The sequence below is a fragment of the Prionailurus viverrinus genome, chromosome E2 (assembly GCF_022837055.1).
Source record: "Prionailurus viverrinus isolate Anna chromosome E2, UM_Priviv_1.0, whole genome shotgun sequence".
Classification (NCBI taxonomy): Eukaryota; Metazoa; Chordata; class Mammalia; order Carnivora; family Felidae; genus Prionailurus; species Prionailurus viverrinus.
Genome location: NC_062575.1, coordinates 57,033,570 through 57,046,745, shown reverse-complemented (window position 1 = coordinate 57,046,745; position 13,176 = coordinate 57,033,570). Strand labels below are relative to the sequence as shown.

Sequence of the window (13,176 nt, the reverse complement as noted above, 5' to 3'; positions counted from 1 at the left end):
GAAACTTTGCAAATTAGTGTTAGATGCAGGTAAATAAAATTAACTTAAAATTAATAAATTTCAAAGGAAATAAATCTGTAAGTTAGAAAACACTAAGGACTAATAATTTTGACACATTTGGAACACCTATGACACTGTTCATGGGTTGCATGCAATATTACACACTGAGGATAAAGAACAAAGTCTGGTGATGAAATCTGTCTCATCCACAGTTCTCCTTGACAACCTTGATCTTTAATATTAATAAGGAGTATGTTTAAATTTGTTCTGCAAAATGTTTTCTTTACCATCTTTTTCTTTTACCTTCTGTTGTTTAGGCATGAATATGAAGTTTGAAAATTCCCCAATATACTTAATTAATTAATTAGAGAGAGAGAGAGTACACACAAGTGGGAGGCAGGGACAGAGGGAAAGGCAGAGAATCTTAAGCAGGTTTCACTCTCAGTGCAGAGCTGACACAGGCTCGATCCCAAGTCCCTGGGATGTTGGCCTGAGCAAAAATCAAGAGTGATGCTCAACTGACTGAGCCACCCAACTGCCCCCTAATATTCTTATAAAGTTGCATTATTAACATGTGTAGCTAATTGGGGGGAAAAAACCCTCCTGGGATTATATCCACGTAAATAAGACAAAACCTAATAAAAGGCCTTTGCCCCTCCCCATTCATCCTTCTTGGTCCTACAGCGGCCATCCTGCTGTAGGGAGAGAGAGTGCTGAGTCCTAAGGGAGGTGGAGCATGCAGAGGACTGCCCAGGGGACCCGTCCCATCCCAACCTGCATCTCTGGGCTTCCTGTTAAGTGAGAATGGTAAACCACCTAGTTGTTTCAGCCACTAACTTCCAGGAGGTCGGTCCTTCACAAATGAAAACTGTCTGACCTGACCAATAAGATTAATATTTGTATTGAGAGTAGAATGGAGCATTTGAGAGGGAATCTTGAATTTAACATTTTGTAACTGAGAAAAGCTGCAAAAAGCATCATCCTTCACAGATGGGTTAGAGCTGTTTGGCACATGTTGCCTAAAACTCACAATGTGAATGAAACAAAATATAGCGTGAGAATTTATGACAAATGTTCAGGGTGCTAGGGTAGAGACTTACAGGAGTAAGGAATTTGGTGCCATAAATGGAATAACATGTTTACTTGAGTATGTGAACTATTAGTCTCTGAGTGTATACGCTGCAGTAACTTTCTACTTTGGACAGATAAAATGCATTCACTCATTCTACCAGTCAGAAACTATTCTAATCACTGATATTAGCAGGAAACAAAACTCCCTGTCTTCAAGTAACTTATATTCTATAAGGTTGAGTCTATAAGGATAAAATATGATAGTGATAAATACCATAAACGTGTTCATATGTAATGATCGGCTGACAGGGTTTCCTAATTTAAACAACATTTTCAGGCAATGCCCACAGCTGAAGTCATCTTTGGGCAGAACCACTGAAAGTATCATGCAAATACACATGGAGAAGGGCAAGTGGGTGTAGGAAAGAAGCAGAAAATCACCACAATGGGAACATAATTACGGGGGATCAGGAATACCCACAATTGGCATGTGGCTTGGTGAAATGTGAGGCTAAGTTTCTACTGGAGACATTTAAAATTTGGGAAACCTTATAGTTAGAATTTGTACAATTTTAGTAACAAAACTCCCCAGAAGGCTTAGGAGCATATGTGATAGATCCAAAACCATGACCTGTTTGGAGAATGCACAGACCTATTTCTTTATGGCAGTCTTACCACTATTGAGAGAACACAGCAGTGAGGTGGGGTAATGAATTAATGGAAAGATGGTAAATACCATTTGTGAAAACTGTCTAGGGAGTTGATCCCAGGACTTGTTAAGATACATGCTTTTCCTGTTGTCTACGTTTATACTCAGCCAAGGTTATGTTGCTTCTTCCACTTACGAATGTGTACCAAGTAATACTAGTCAGGTCGTTTATGCCCCAGTTATATCTTCAATGTCAATATCATCAAAAAAATTGTTTACATGTAAGAAGATACTGTACTTACAAATTGAATAGTAACAATATCGCATATTTCATGTTTTCCTCACTAATTCAAGACCTAGTAATTCCCAATTATTCCTAGTTTTATTCCAGTTGAGACAAGTCTTGTGTCAGCGTTGCCTAATATTTTGACTATAAAATTGACTTTTCAGTATGTTTCATATCCCAATTTTATACTAAATCAGATGTGATGAGAATGGGACTATGTGCAAGGTCGGCAAACATTTATTTAAGGAACATATAGTAAATATTTTATTCTTTGTAGGCAATACTGTTTCTGTTACCAGTCTTCCAGTATGTCCTTATTGAGTCAAAAACACCTAAATATGAGTGTGGCTGCATTCCAGTTACACTTCACTTAAAAACAGACAGTAGGGGTGCCTGGGTGGCGCAGTTGGTTAAGCGGCCGACTTCAGCCAGGTCACGATCTCGCGGTCCGTGAGTTCGAGCCCCGCGTCGGGCTCTGGGCTGATGGCTCAGAGCCTGGAGCCTGTTTCCGATTCTGTGTCTCCCTCTCTCTCTGCCCCTCCCCCGTTCATGCTCTGTCTCTCTCTGTCCCAAAAATAAATAAAAAACAAAAAACAAAAAAAACAGACAGTAGGTTGCATTTGGCTCATGTTCTGTAGGTGGCAGACTCCTGATCTACCCAAAGGAATTAAGAGCGCTATATAGTAATAGTAACTATATGGTAAATAAAAACTGTCTTCCCTATTTTTAAGCCTCGTTAAAAAAACTAACAGTCTAGCGTATATGTGTATAGCATATGTAAAAGAAACCTATACTAATGGTAGCACAGGGCAGGAGTGGAGAAATGGAAGTCCATGTGGAAAGGAAAGGTCGGATGCTCTGTATGAAGAAGTATAAACGCACGTGAAGATATACTGTGGTCATCTGTGTAGGATAACCCCTAAAGCAAATAAAAGCAATACTTAGAGCTAACAACAGTGAACCACAGTAAAGGATTTAAAACCATCTGTAAAAATCAGTTATTTCAAAGAAGACAGAAAGAGAGGGAATAGAGCAAAGGAGACATTATAAAAGCAAGAGCAAAATAATTTAAATCTATCTGTAAAACGAAATCATCTAAAGGCCCATTGAAAAGCAAAATTGTCACTGGATTTTTTTTTTTTTTAGTTTTATTTATTTTGAGAGAGAGAGACTCAAGGAGGCTCTGTGATGTCAGTGTAGGCCCAACATGGGGCTCCATTTCAAGAGCCATGAGATCATGACCTGAGCTGAAATCAAGAGTCTTACACCAATAACCATGTGAGCCAACCAGGCGCCCCTGACAATTGGACTTTTTAAAGACAACACAATATTTCCTATGAGAAATTCACAAATTAAGGACACAAAGTAAACTCTTGAACAAAAGATAAACAAATGCTATAAAAAATAGCTATATTAAGATCAAAGTAATTTCAAGACCAAGCAATATGACTGGGGAAAATGAAATCTATTTCCTAATCATAAAGAGGCACATTCACCAGAATGACATGAAAATCCTAATTAATCCCTTGTTTTCACTACAAACAAATATGTAATCAAATGCTCCACATTTCCAAGTCAGACACTAGACCATGATGGCGGACATCCCTTAGTTCACAAACACACACACGCACACACACACAAGCATTACACATAGATGCAAACACACATGCATATGCGCAACATACACTCAAATGCACAGCCATATACATTTACCCACTCACACTCACATGCACTTCACAGCAAACACACTCATGCACACACTCGTGAAATACAAGCACACATGTTTACACCCACTCGTCCCGTACTCCTACATTCCCAGTCCCGTGTATGTAATTACATTAAAAGAGTCTGCATGCATATGTGTGTCTCCACAATGTGCTCACATGTTGAAAGAATACAGGAATCTCCTGACCTTGGATGCCTGAAAATGGGGGGCACTTTTCACGTTTTTTTACTCATTCCATCCCTGCAACAACCCCCAAAAATGGTATTTACCACATGCAATATTTTAAAGTGCTGTGAGCATTGCCACTGCAGGTGCAAGTGAATGGGGCAGAGTTGGAAGGTTGCAGGCATGTGATAGAGCGGGCTCCAAATGAGGCTAGAGGGAGGGGGTTATAGGCAGTATGTAGAGAGCATGGGATCATAGAGAAACAGATGCAAAACTCTTCAAAGGCATAAGATGCCATAGTACTTGGTAAATACAGATAGGGACAGAAAAGCAAGGGGGAAAGGCTAAAATGAACCCTGAAGTATGAGAACAGTTAGCTGTAGTTATGCAAATAAACTGACAGATAAAGAGACAACTATAGATATGGGTGTGAATAGGTTATTCCCAGGTCAGTCTACTCAGAGAGTCTTAACAGCAATGACATCCCAGTAGCAAGAACACTCAGCACCCACATCTTGGTTTCTAACACTATTCTCTTAAAAAAAAAAAAAAGGCTCCTTGTAATTATGGCTGATTCTATGGCAGGAGCAGGGAAAATACAAGATGTGACCGGAGGATCTTGTAATGGCAGAATGTTAAGAGTAAGGAAGTAATAAAAAAAAAAATGGGGACATATCAAAGGGACATAATAGCCAAACCTGAAAGAGCTCCTGCCTCCTGTTGCCAAATCTCTGATACCAACTGGGTGTCCTGCGATTCAGTGTAATTCTGACTTTATCTGGTGTTAGTAGAGACCCCACAAGTTAAGGGCAAAGTCCTTTCCAGGACTGCCCCCACTTCAGACACCAGTTACAAGTCAGGCATTCCCAAGCCTCCTACAAGCCAACTACAAATTTAAGGCTTCCTCTGAGCCCTGGTCTTCAATATTTGCTGGAAAGACTCCCAGAACTCGGAAATTGCTATATGTATGATAATCCTTGATAAAGTTAACTCATATATTGGGACCCACAAAAATGGAGGCCACCCAGTGGCCCCACTCACATCACAAATCTAAACCTAAATCAGCCTGCTCTTATGTGACACATCCAGCAAGGGAGCCAATCACAATCCTCCAACTCAGTTTCAGGTAGCTGACCATGCCCTAGAAAACACCTGCTAGTCTTCCTTCTAAGGAAATCCCTGACCTCCCAGCCAATCATGCACTGTTTCTGCACTGCCTCTTCTAAAACTCAATCTTGCCCCAAATCCCCCTGGAAGAGCACTCCACTCACTGCATGTGAGGCTCTGTCCTCCCCTCAATCAAGGGTTGTCTTCCCTGGAATAAAAGACAGCAAACTCATTACTAAATTGTTTTAGTTTTGTCATTTCTCATTTTATTGTAAAGGATAGCAGTAAAGATCCAGATGAAGGCATCCATAGAGCACGGTTTGGGAGGATTCCCCATACAGTAGCTTTTGTCCCCCACCAATAAACTCCCAGTATCTTCTCCAGGTGTTTAATCCAAGCGTCACTACCTAGGCATGAATGATTAAATCATTGGCCATATGACTGAACTCAATCTCCAGACAGACTCCTAACTCTCCCCAGAGGCTGTGCTGCTGAGTGATTCCATCTGATCATGTAGGTGGCTTTCACAGGTGTCCAGTCCCCTTTTTGAAGTTCTGTGGGGGAACTCACGAATGGTGAGTTCATGACCCATGCCAAAGTCAGATCTCCAATGGACTGAGCCACCTAGGTACCCCTAAAATATTTCATTTAAGAAATGTTCTATTTTTAAGTAATCTTTACACCCAATATGGAGCTCAAAGTCACAATCCAGAGATTAAGGGATGCATGCTATACTGATTGAGCCAGTCAGGCCCTCCTTAAATAGTTCTAGGTTGCAGTTTTCTCTTCTTTTTCTCCTTTCAATGGTGTCTACATTGCCTTGGTGGTGTTTTCAAAAGCAATACTACCCTTGTTAAACAAAATATGTTCATATACTCCACCTTCAAATTGCTACTCGTCTCCTGCACCAAGCTTGATGAAATGGTCCTCTGTAACATCTTGTATTGTCAGGTTGGAAAAGCAGAAGTTCATCTTGAAATCTCTTCCTAGCCAACACATCCAACTGCCATCAAGATTTAACACAGAACAGTCTACCTTCTAAACATCTCAACAGTCCATTCAGTCTTTTCCCACATACCCAATCTGTTTACTGGCTGCCTCACACCTGCACTTTTTGGAAAATTTAGCTGACAACTCTTCCTATGTTCTTCTTTGTCCACTGCAGTTTACTCTTCAAATGCTGAGCAGAAAATATTTTCATACCCTCATCTTGCTCCATAAACATTATCATATTGAAACATCTCCAATTTCTCTTAGATATGAGGCATAATATTCACAACATAGCCTCCAAAGCCAACAATAAGTAAAACCTAGTTTTCCCTCCACCTTCACCCCAGGCCATTTGCATCACAAATCAGGATTTACAATTCCTGGATAATTGGAATTTAATGTCTTGGAAAATTTAATATCTTAATTTGAAAGTTACACATTCAAACATATTTCCAGTATGTTCACAGTATTTCAGGACTCTTTTATGGAATCTTAACTTAGGCACTATTGCCAATAATAAAATACAATTATAAAAGTACACACATATTGATTACAGAAGATTTCACGTACCATACTCTTTACTACTTCATATTAGGCTAGTGTCAATGTGTTCTGTTCACCCCTCTCTGCAATGAAGATGGCACATGTTTGTTCTTAACATTCTTTGAGGTCTCAATGCATCCACGACTGAACAGGTGGAAGAAGATTCATAATTCCCTGATGAAATAGGGAATTAAGTATTTCCTCCACAGAAGACAAGATACAGCCTGAATATAGTGGGGTCATGGTTCATGAGAACAAAGGGCTAGTATTGAAAAACACGCAGTGATTAGTACAGCGACATTCACCAGCCACCAACTAGAATTATCCAAGAGAGCCAAGTAAACAAATGATGGACAAAACAGCATAAAACCGTACAAAGGTGGTCACCAAAACAAGGATGCTTTGGGTAGCTCTGGTCTCATGGTATTGCTGGAGGGTCTCGGGGAGAGATTATTCCTAATGATACCCTGGACCTTCTGTTTGTGCCTGTGAAGGAGAAAAACCATGGAGTTTCTGGGCAGGGTCATGTGTCCCAAACACAAAATGTCATGGAAAGATGTCATTGCTGCATCTAATGAGCCTGTGATCTTGTCTCTACGCTGTGAAGCAGAATATACCAAACCACTTCTTTTGGCAATAGTTTTGTTGTTCCATTTACCAGTCATATAAATAGGAAAAAAACATGTTTACGAACATGCGGAACACCCTACACAGGATAGTGGAGGGGCCAATGTATTTTGGAGCTTTCACTTTAAGCTCTGTCTGCCTTGAGTTCCCAGGGCTGATCTTGATGGCCTGAAAGACACAAATGGACATACCTCTGGCCACTCTGTGAACACATAAGAGAACATAGCATCCATAATGATTGGTGAAATGTTTCAGCCCTAGAGGTGCCATGGTCTCTGGGATTCCTCTAGAGAGAATGTGCAAGGAGTTGGCTACAGTCAAGTGCCTGAGAATCAAATTCATGGGTTTGCCTTGCATCCTCTGAAGCAAAGGGACATCTAATGATAGAAGAGGGAGAAATTGCCCAGGATTCTAATGACAATGTGGGATAGGAATATCACTGTATATACAAATGCACTGAGGCCATTCTATCATTATTTAGAACACAGTATTCAAATTCACAGGCAGCTAGTTCTGCCTGAAAAGGTGTTTCAGACTTCATGGAAAATAAAATGTCCACTTACCTTTCCTTCCCCTTCAGAATGAACATCTAAACTATATTGTCTTTTGTTAAGAGATGTCCAAAGTTACATGTGTGTCTTTTTATAGCACTTACAATGTGTGGGTCACTGTTATTACTGCTTTCCCTATTGTAACTTATATAATATTCACAGCCCTATGAGTTAGGAACTAACATTACTCTCATTCTATAGACACGGAGAATTTAACCATGGGAAGTTAAGTGACTCATGTAACTACCAGTAGAATCAGGATTTGAACCTGGGTAGCCTAGTTGCAATGACATGAATGCTTCCTACTGTACTATAGTCTGCCAGGAACCTCGTTATGGGCATAAACACACATACAGATGACTTCTCATATTTTAAATTTATTTTACTTAATAAACCTGGTTTGATCATTTCCCACTTTTGTTTAAGTATCCTTTATAACGAATATAACTAAGGAGTGAAGATTCAAAGGTCTTAATAAATTATACTTGCACTGAATAGTTTTATATGAGCCAGTCAGATTTCTTTAATGTAGACAACTGTTAGGATAGTAGCTGAACTCATTTCATTTTTTTCCTGGACCAAAAGGACAATGGCATCCATAACAAATTATTGTGCTGAACTGCACTGTGTGCTAACATATAGGACATGAAATACCACATAGTGATAAAGCATGTTAGGGCATAAAATAAGTTAATCCTATTTAAAGATCACATCCCTGTATGTTTCTTGTTTTAGAGTAAACAAATGGAAACTCAAATCGATATTTGATTTGGAAAAGCTATTAAAATAAGTAAATAAAACAAATCTGCAATATGGAATTTGAAGACTTGGAATCATGGGCATCTAATGAATTGAAAAACAAGATAGGTGAGTGGTGAGCTGGGAATACTATTGAAGTGATTTTCACCAGAAGAAACATGGCTTAAAATTGCTTTTTTTTTTTCTTGATGAGATTATATTTTTAATTAATTTATTATTTTAAAATGAAATTAAAATGTAAAAATAAAGTCCTTAATACTTTGCTCTTTAAAACCCTCTATAGTGATGTTATCTTTTTCTTAAAGGATCTTTCCTAGTTTTAGGAAAGAAGATTCTCTCACATAGCAAGAGTCCACAGAGATTTTCAGTAGAGACACATTTACTGTCTCCATTAAGCACATGAAACTCAAGTTACAGAAGAGTAAATTTCAGCAATTCGCATTCAGCCACGCTGTTTCTGCTGTGAATCAGGTATTTCAGTTAGTTCCATCATACTTATTGTAACATATACATGCCTTCCCAGGGCTCCCAGTATTGCTCCTGAAAATGTCTCTGTGACTCTTGCTCATGGCATTGAATAGCAGACAAATTCTGAAAGTATGATTTTCTTTTTTTAAGTAGTCTGTCCCTGCCCAGTGAGGGGTTGGAACTCATGACCCTGAGATCAAGAACTGAGCTGAGGTTGAGAGTTGGATGTGTAAACGACTGAGCCACCCCAGTGCTCCCTGAAATTATAATCTTGAAGCAGCATAAAATTCAGCCTCTGACAGCACTTGGATCAAACACAAAGCACCCCTTCAATGAGGATTTTGGTGAATTACATCATCAGCAGTCATGCACTGATTGAGCAGTCTCTCCCAAGCTCAGCCTGTGCCAGAAGATTCTTTCCCAGACATGCTCACCTACCCAGATTCCTGCCGCATCTCCCAACCTTAGAGACTGTGCTCTCACACTAAACTAGAAGATTCTCACAGACTCCTTCCTGCTGCCAGGACTGGAAGCTGGGTGTAAAGTAGCAGGCAAAGCATGTGTAGGAGGGAGGGAGCCAAACCCTGAGATAGAGGTTAGTGATTCTGTGACCTCACCTCCCCAAAGAATTGCCATCATTATATCAGCTGTAGTGACAATGATAGTTCAACACTTGGGGAACTGAGAATGGTTCTGAAAAACTCTAATTACCAGGATCTATTAGAAGTTTGTAGTGAGCAGGTCCAAAGGGACCGTTGGAGTGTTTGAGAGAGACTCTTCCTTTTCCATTATTTCTGGAAGCAGACAGGGTCTCACATGCAAGGAGGAAATGCTGAGGTCTGAGCCACTAAAGACCAGCCTCATTGGATTCTGTGCCTCCCTGAGAATTTCTTTTACTCCTGTCTAATTCTTTGTTAGTCTTCAGACCCAAGTACCACCACCATTTAACTTATGGGTAGAGAGAAAGAATCCTCCAAATGACTCAGGAAGGATTTTCTATGTTTAAAATTTTCAATATCTGCAATTCATTTTAAATTTTCAATGAAGTGAAATAAAGGATATGAGGTCAGTAAGTGAGATTAAAAATAACTTGTTCCACTTCTCCAAATCAAAACAAATTAACTAGAAAGCCTACATAAAATGGACATTTACTAAGAAAATACATTTTGCCAAAATTGACTTCAGTAGGAGGGAATTTAAACGGATCAAAACCCATAGAGAAGAGGAAGACATTTATCAGAGTCCCTTATGAATAAAAGCACCTGGATCAGATTAGCCGCCAGATTCTTCCATTCTTTTAAATACCAGGTAAGCTAATGCTACTTACTCAATTCAAGAACATCAAAGAGGAAGTAACATTTCCAAATTATCTTTATACATCACATAAAATTCTGAAACTAAAGCATTCTAAAGTTTGTACCAAAAAGAATACCACAGAAAGATGTCACCTTTTCCTACAGATGGTACCATGTAAAATAATATAGCCCCAAACCCCTGAGAAATAAAACAAAAATATGATGAGCAAAGAAATTTGTGTCTCCAATTCAAGAATGATTCACTATTAGGAAGTTCATTAGTATGCTTCATATTTATGAAGAGTTTTCAAGAAATCTTACTCATAGTTACAAAAACATTTTTTGGAAGAATTCATCATGTAAGAATGTGAAATCAAAACACTAGGAAATTCTTTAGAATATTTCCAAACTTGAGAAAACAAAGTCTTCATCCTGCTCATAGGAAATCACTAGAGATATTCCACTAAGGCCAGAAAACCACAGTAAAAAAAGTACGTGATCACCTGTTCTATTTATTTATCACTGTGTTGCAGGGTTAGCCAGGGCCATTGAAAATGGCAGAGGAATTCGAAAGAAAGACCTAGAATTATGTTTTCATATGATACAAGTATACCTCTGGAAACATAAAGGAACTTATAGAAAATCCACTTGGAAAAACAATTCAGTATGCTAATGGGTTATATTGCTGATATACAAAAACAATAGGCTTTTGTACATAGGGTATTATTTTTAAGATTATATTTTTAAGTAATCACTACAACCAAGATGGGTCATGATCCTGAGGTCAAGAGTGGCAGGCCCTACCAAGTAAGCCAACCAGGTGCCCCTGTACATAGCATATGTTTGTACAATAGCCTATGTACAACAAAGAATCATTTATGAGTTTTGGCAGGAGTGTCTCCAATTACAAAAGTGTAATATAAAATGAAAGAGGGGAATAGGGGACTCAGTCACTTAAGAATATGACTTTTAATTTCAGCTCAGGTTGTGATCCTAGGGTCATGGGATTGAGCCCTGTGTCTTGTTGTGCTGAGCATCGAGCTTGCTTGGGATTCTCTCTCTCACCCCCTTTCTCTCTCTCTCTCTCTCAAATAAGTGAACAAACATACAAACAAATGTTGTTGTAAAGAAATAAAATGAAATAAAGTAACCAGGAATGAATCTAACAAAAATGTGTAAAGCCTATATGGGGGAAAAAAATTCCTGAAATATAGGAAAGGAGGAATAAATGAATGGAAATTTACATCATGTTCTTGGGTGGAAAAACTCAATATTATAGAAAGGTCAATTCTCCTTTAGCTAATTTATAAATTTAGTTTGATCCTGATATAGGTACGATCAGTTTCTTCAAACTATCAATGTGACTGTAAAAATCTTACAGAATACTGAAGAATGGGCACAAAAACATCCTCATTGAGTTTTGATGCAACTTGTTTTGTATGTTCCGAGTGGCCAGTGGTGTATCCATTGGCAGCACCTGCTTCTTGAGTGTCTTCCAGGACATCACGATTGGCCCCAGGAACTCCAAGATGATAGAACTTAAAATAGAGGCTCTGCGTGCCTCTCTAACAGTCAGCTGCCCAATCATAACTTGGTGGTAAATACCACTTTCAATCTTCCTGTGACTGACTGAACCATGAAAACATCACATAGAAACATGACTGGGGGTGCTGAATACCAAGATCACCCAATCACCACTTTTAACCTTCCCTCCTGTCAGACATTTGGGAATTCATGCCCTGGGGCAGTATCTCCCTAGTTTTCAAGCTTTTAAGATACAAGCAGTGGGTCCAGCACATTTACAGGAACAACATCTCCAGAATTTCCCCAGAGGTGAGGTCTACCCAAGGCATCCTTGCCTTGGTAAGCACCTTTGTGTCTTTTTAAGCTCCCTCGTCCACCTTTTCATGTCATTTGGCTCTTTCTGAAAATCCCAGTTGGTGGGAGCTGAACCCCTGTGCTCTAATCACTCCATGTTTTGTTTTGTTTTTTAAGTCAGCCCTTTTGTTCTCTGGAGCCCTGACCTTATTGTGTCCAGGATCGTCTCTGCACGCTGCAGAAGGAATACACAACAGGAATACACAACTGTCTAAAATGACAAGATACCTATAAACTGTTGTAAACTGTTAGACAACGTGTAGTTACTTTTTAATTCACTCCTCGCAGAGATTTAAGCCCTGGAAGGGGCAGTCACATAATAGAGAGGATGTGAAAAGCAAATGCAGCCAGCACCACCTTCAGAACTTCCACAGGAAACAGAAGAGGAGCTATTAACTGGCACATTTCCTATTAAAAATTATTAAGAGTGTATATGACGCTGCTGAAAACGTGAAACACTAGTGGTAGAGTTTGCTTGCACCATTTACGTACAGAACAGAAATCCTTATCACCTGTTTGTGGAAATACTTCAAAACCAGAATTTCATCAGTACTAGGAAAAGTTAATCTCTCTGAAGGATTCCACCTTTTTTTTTTTTTTAACGTTTATTTATTTTTGAGACAGAGAGAGACAGAGCATGAACGGGGGAGGGGCAGAGAGAGAGGGAGACACAGAACTGGAAGCAGGCTCCAGGCTCTGAGCCATCAGCCCAGAGCCCGACGCGGGGCTCGAACTCACGAATGTGAGATCGTGACCTGAGCTGATGTCGGACGTTTAACCGACTGAGCCACCCAGGCGCCCCAGGAGTCCACCTTTTAGAAGCTTCCTTATCTGCCCTTGACACCAAGCAATCAGAAACAGGAAACAAAAGGATCAGTTAAAATATCTAATTTTCTGGGTACCTGGGTGTCTCAGTTGACTGAGCCAGGGACTCTTCGTATCGGCTGAGGTCATATCTCAGGGTTTGCGATATCCAGTCCAGACATGGGGTGAGGGGCGGCGTACAGAGGGCTCTGCTCAGAGCCTGCTTGGGATTCTAGATCTATCTCTCTGCCCCTTCC

The 13,176-nt window shown here is 39.7% G+C and overlaps 1 pseudogene; it reads right to left on the bottom strand.

Annotated features, from left to right (window-relative positions):
- Positions 1-6,727: 6,727 nt before the first annotated feature.
- Positions 6,728-8,387, bottom strand: LOC125152606 (vomeronasal type-1 receptor 2-like; annotated as a pseudogene).
- Positions 8,388-13,176: the final 4,789 nt, after the last annotated feature.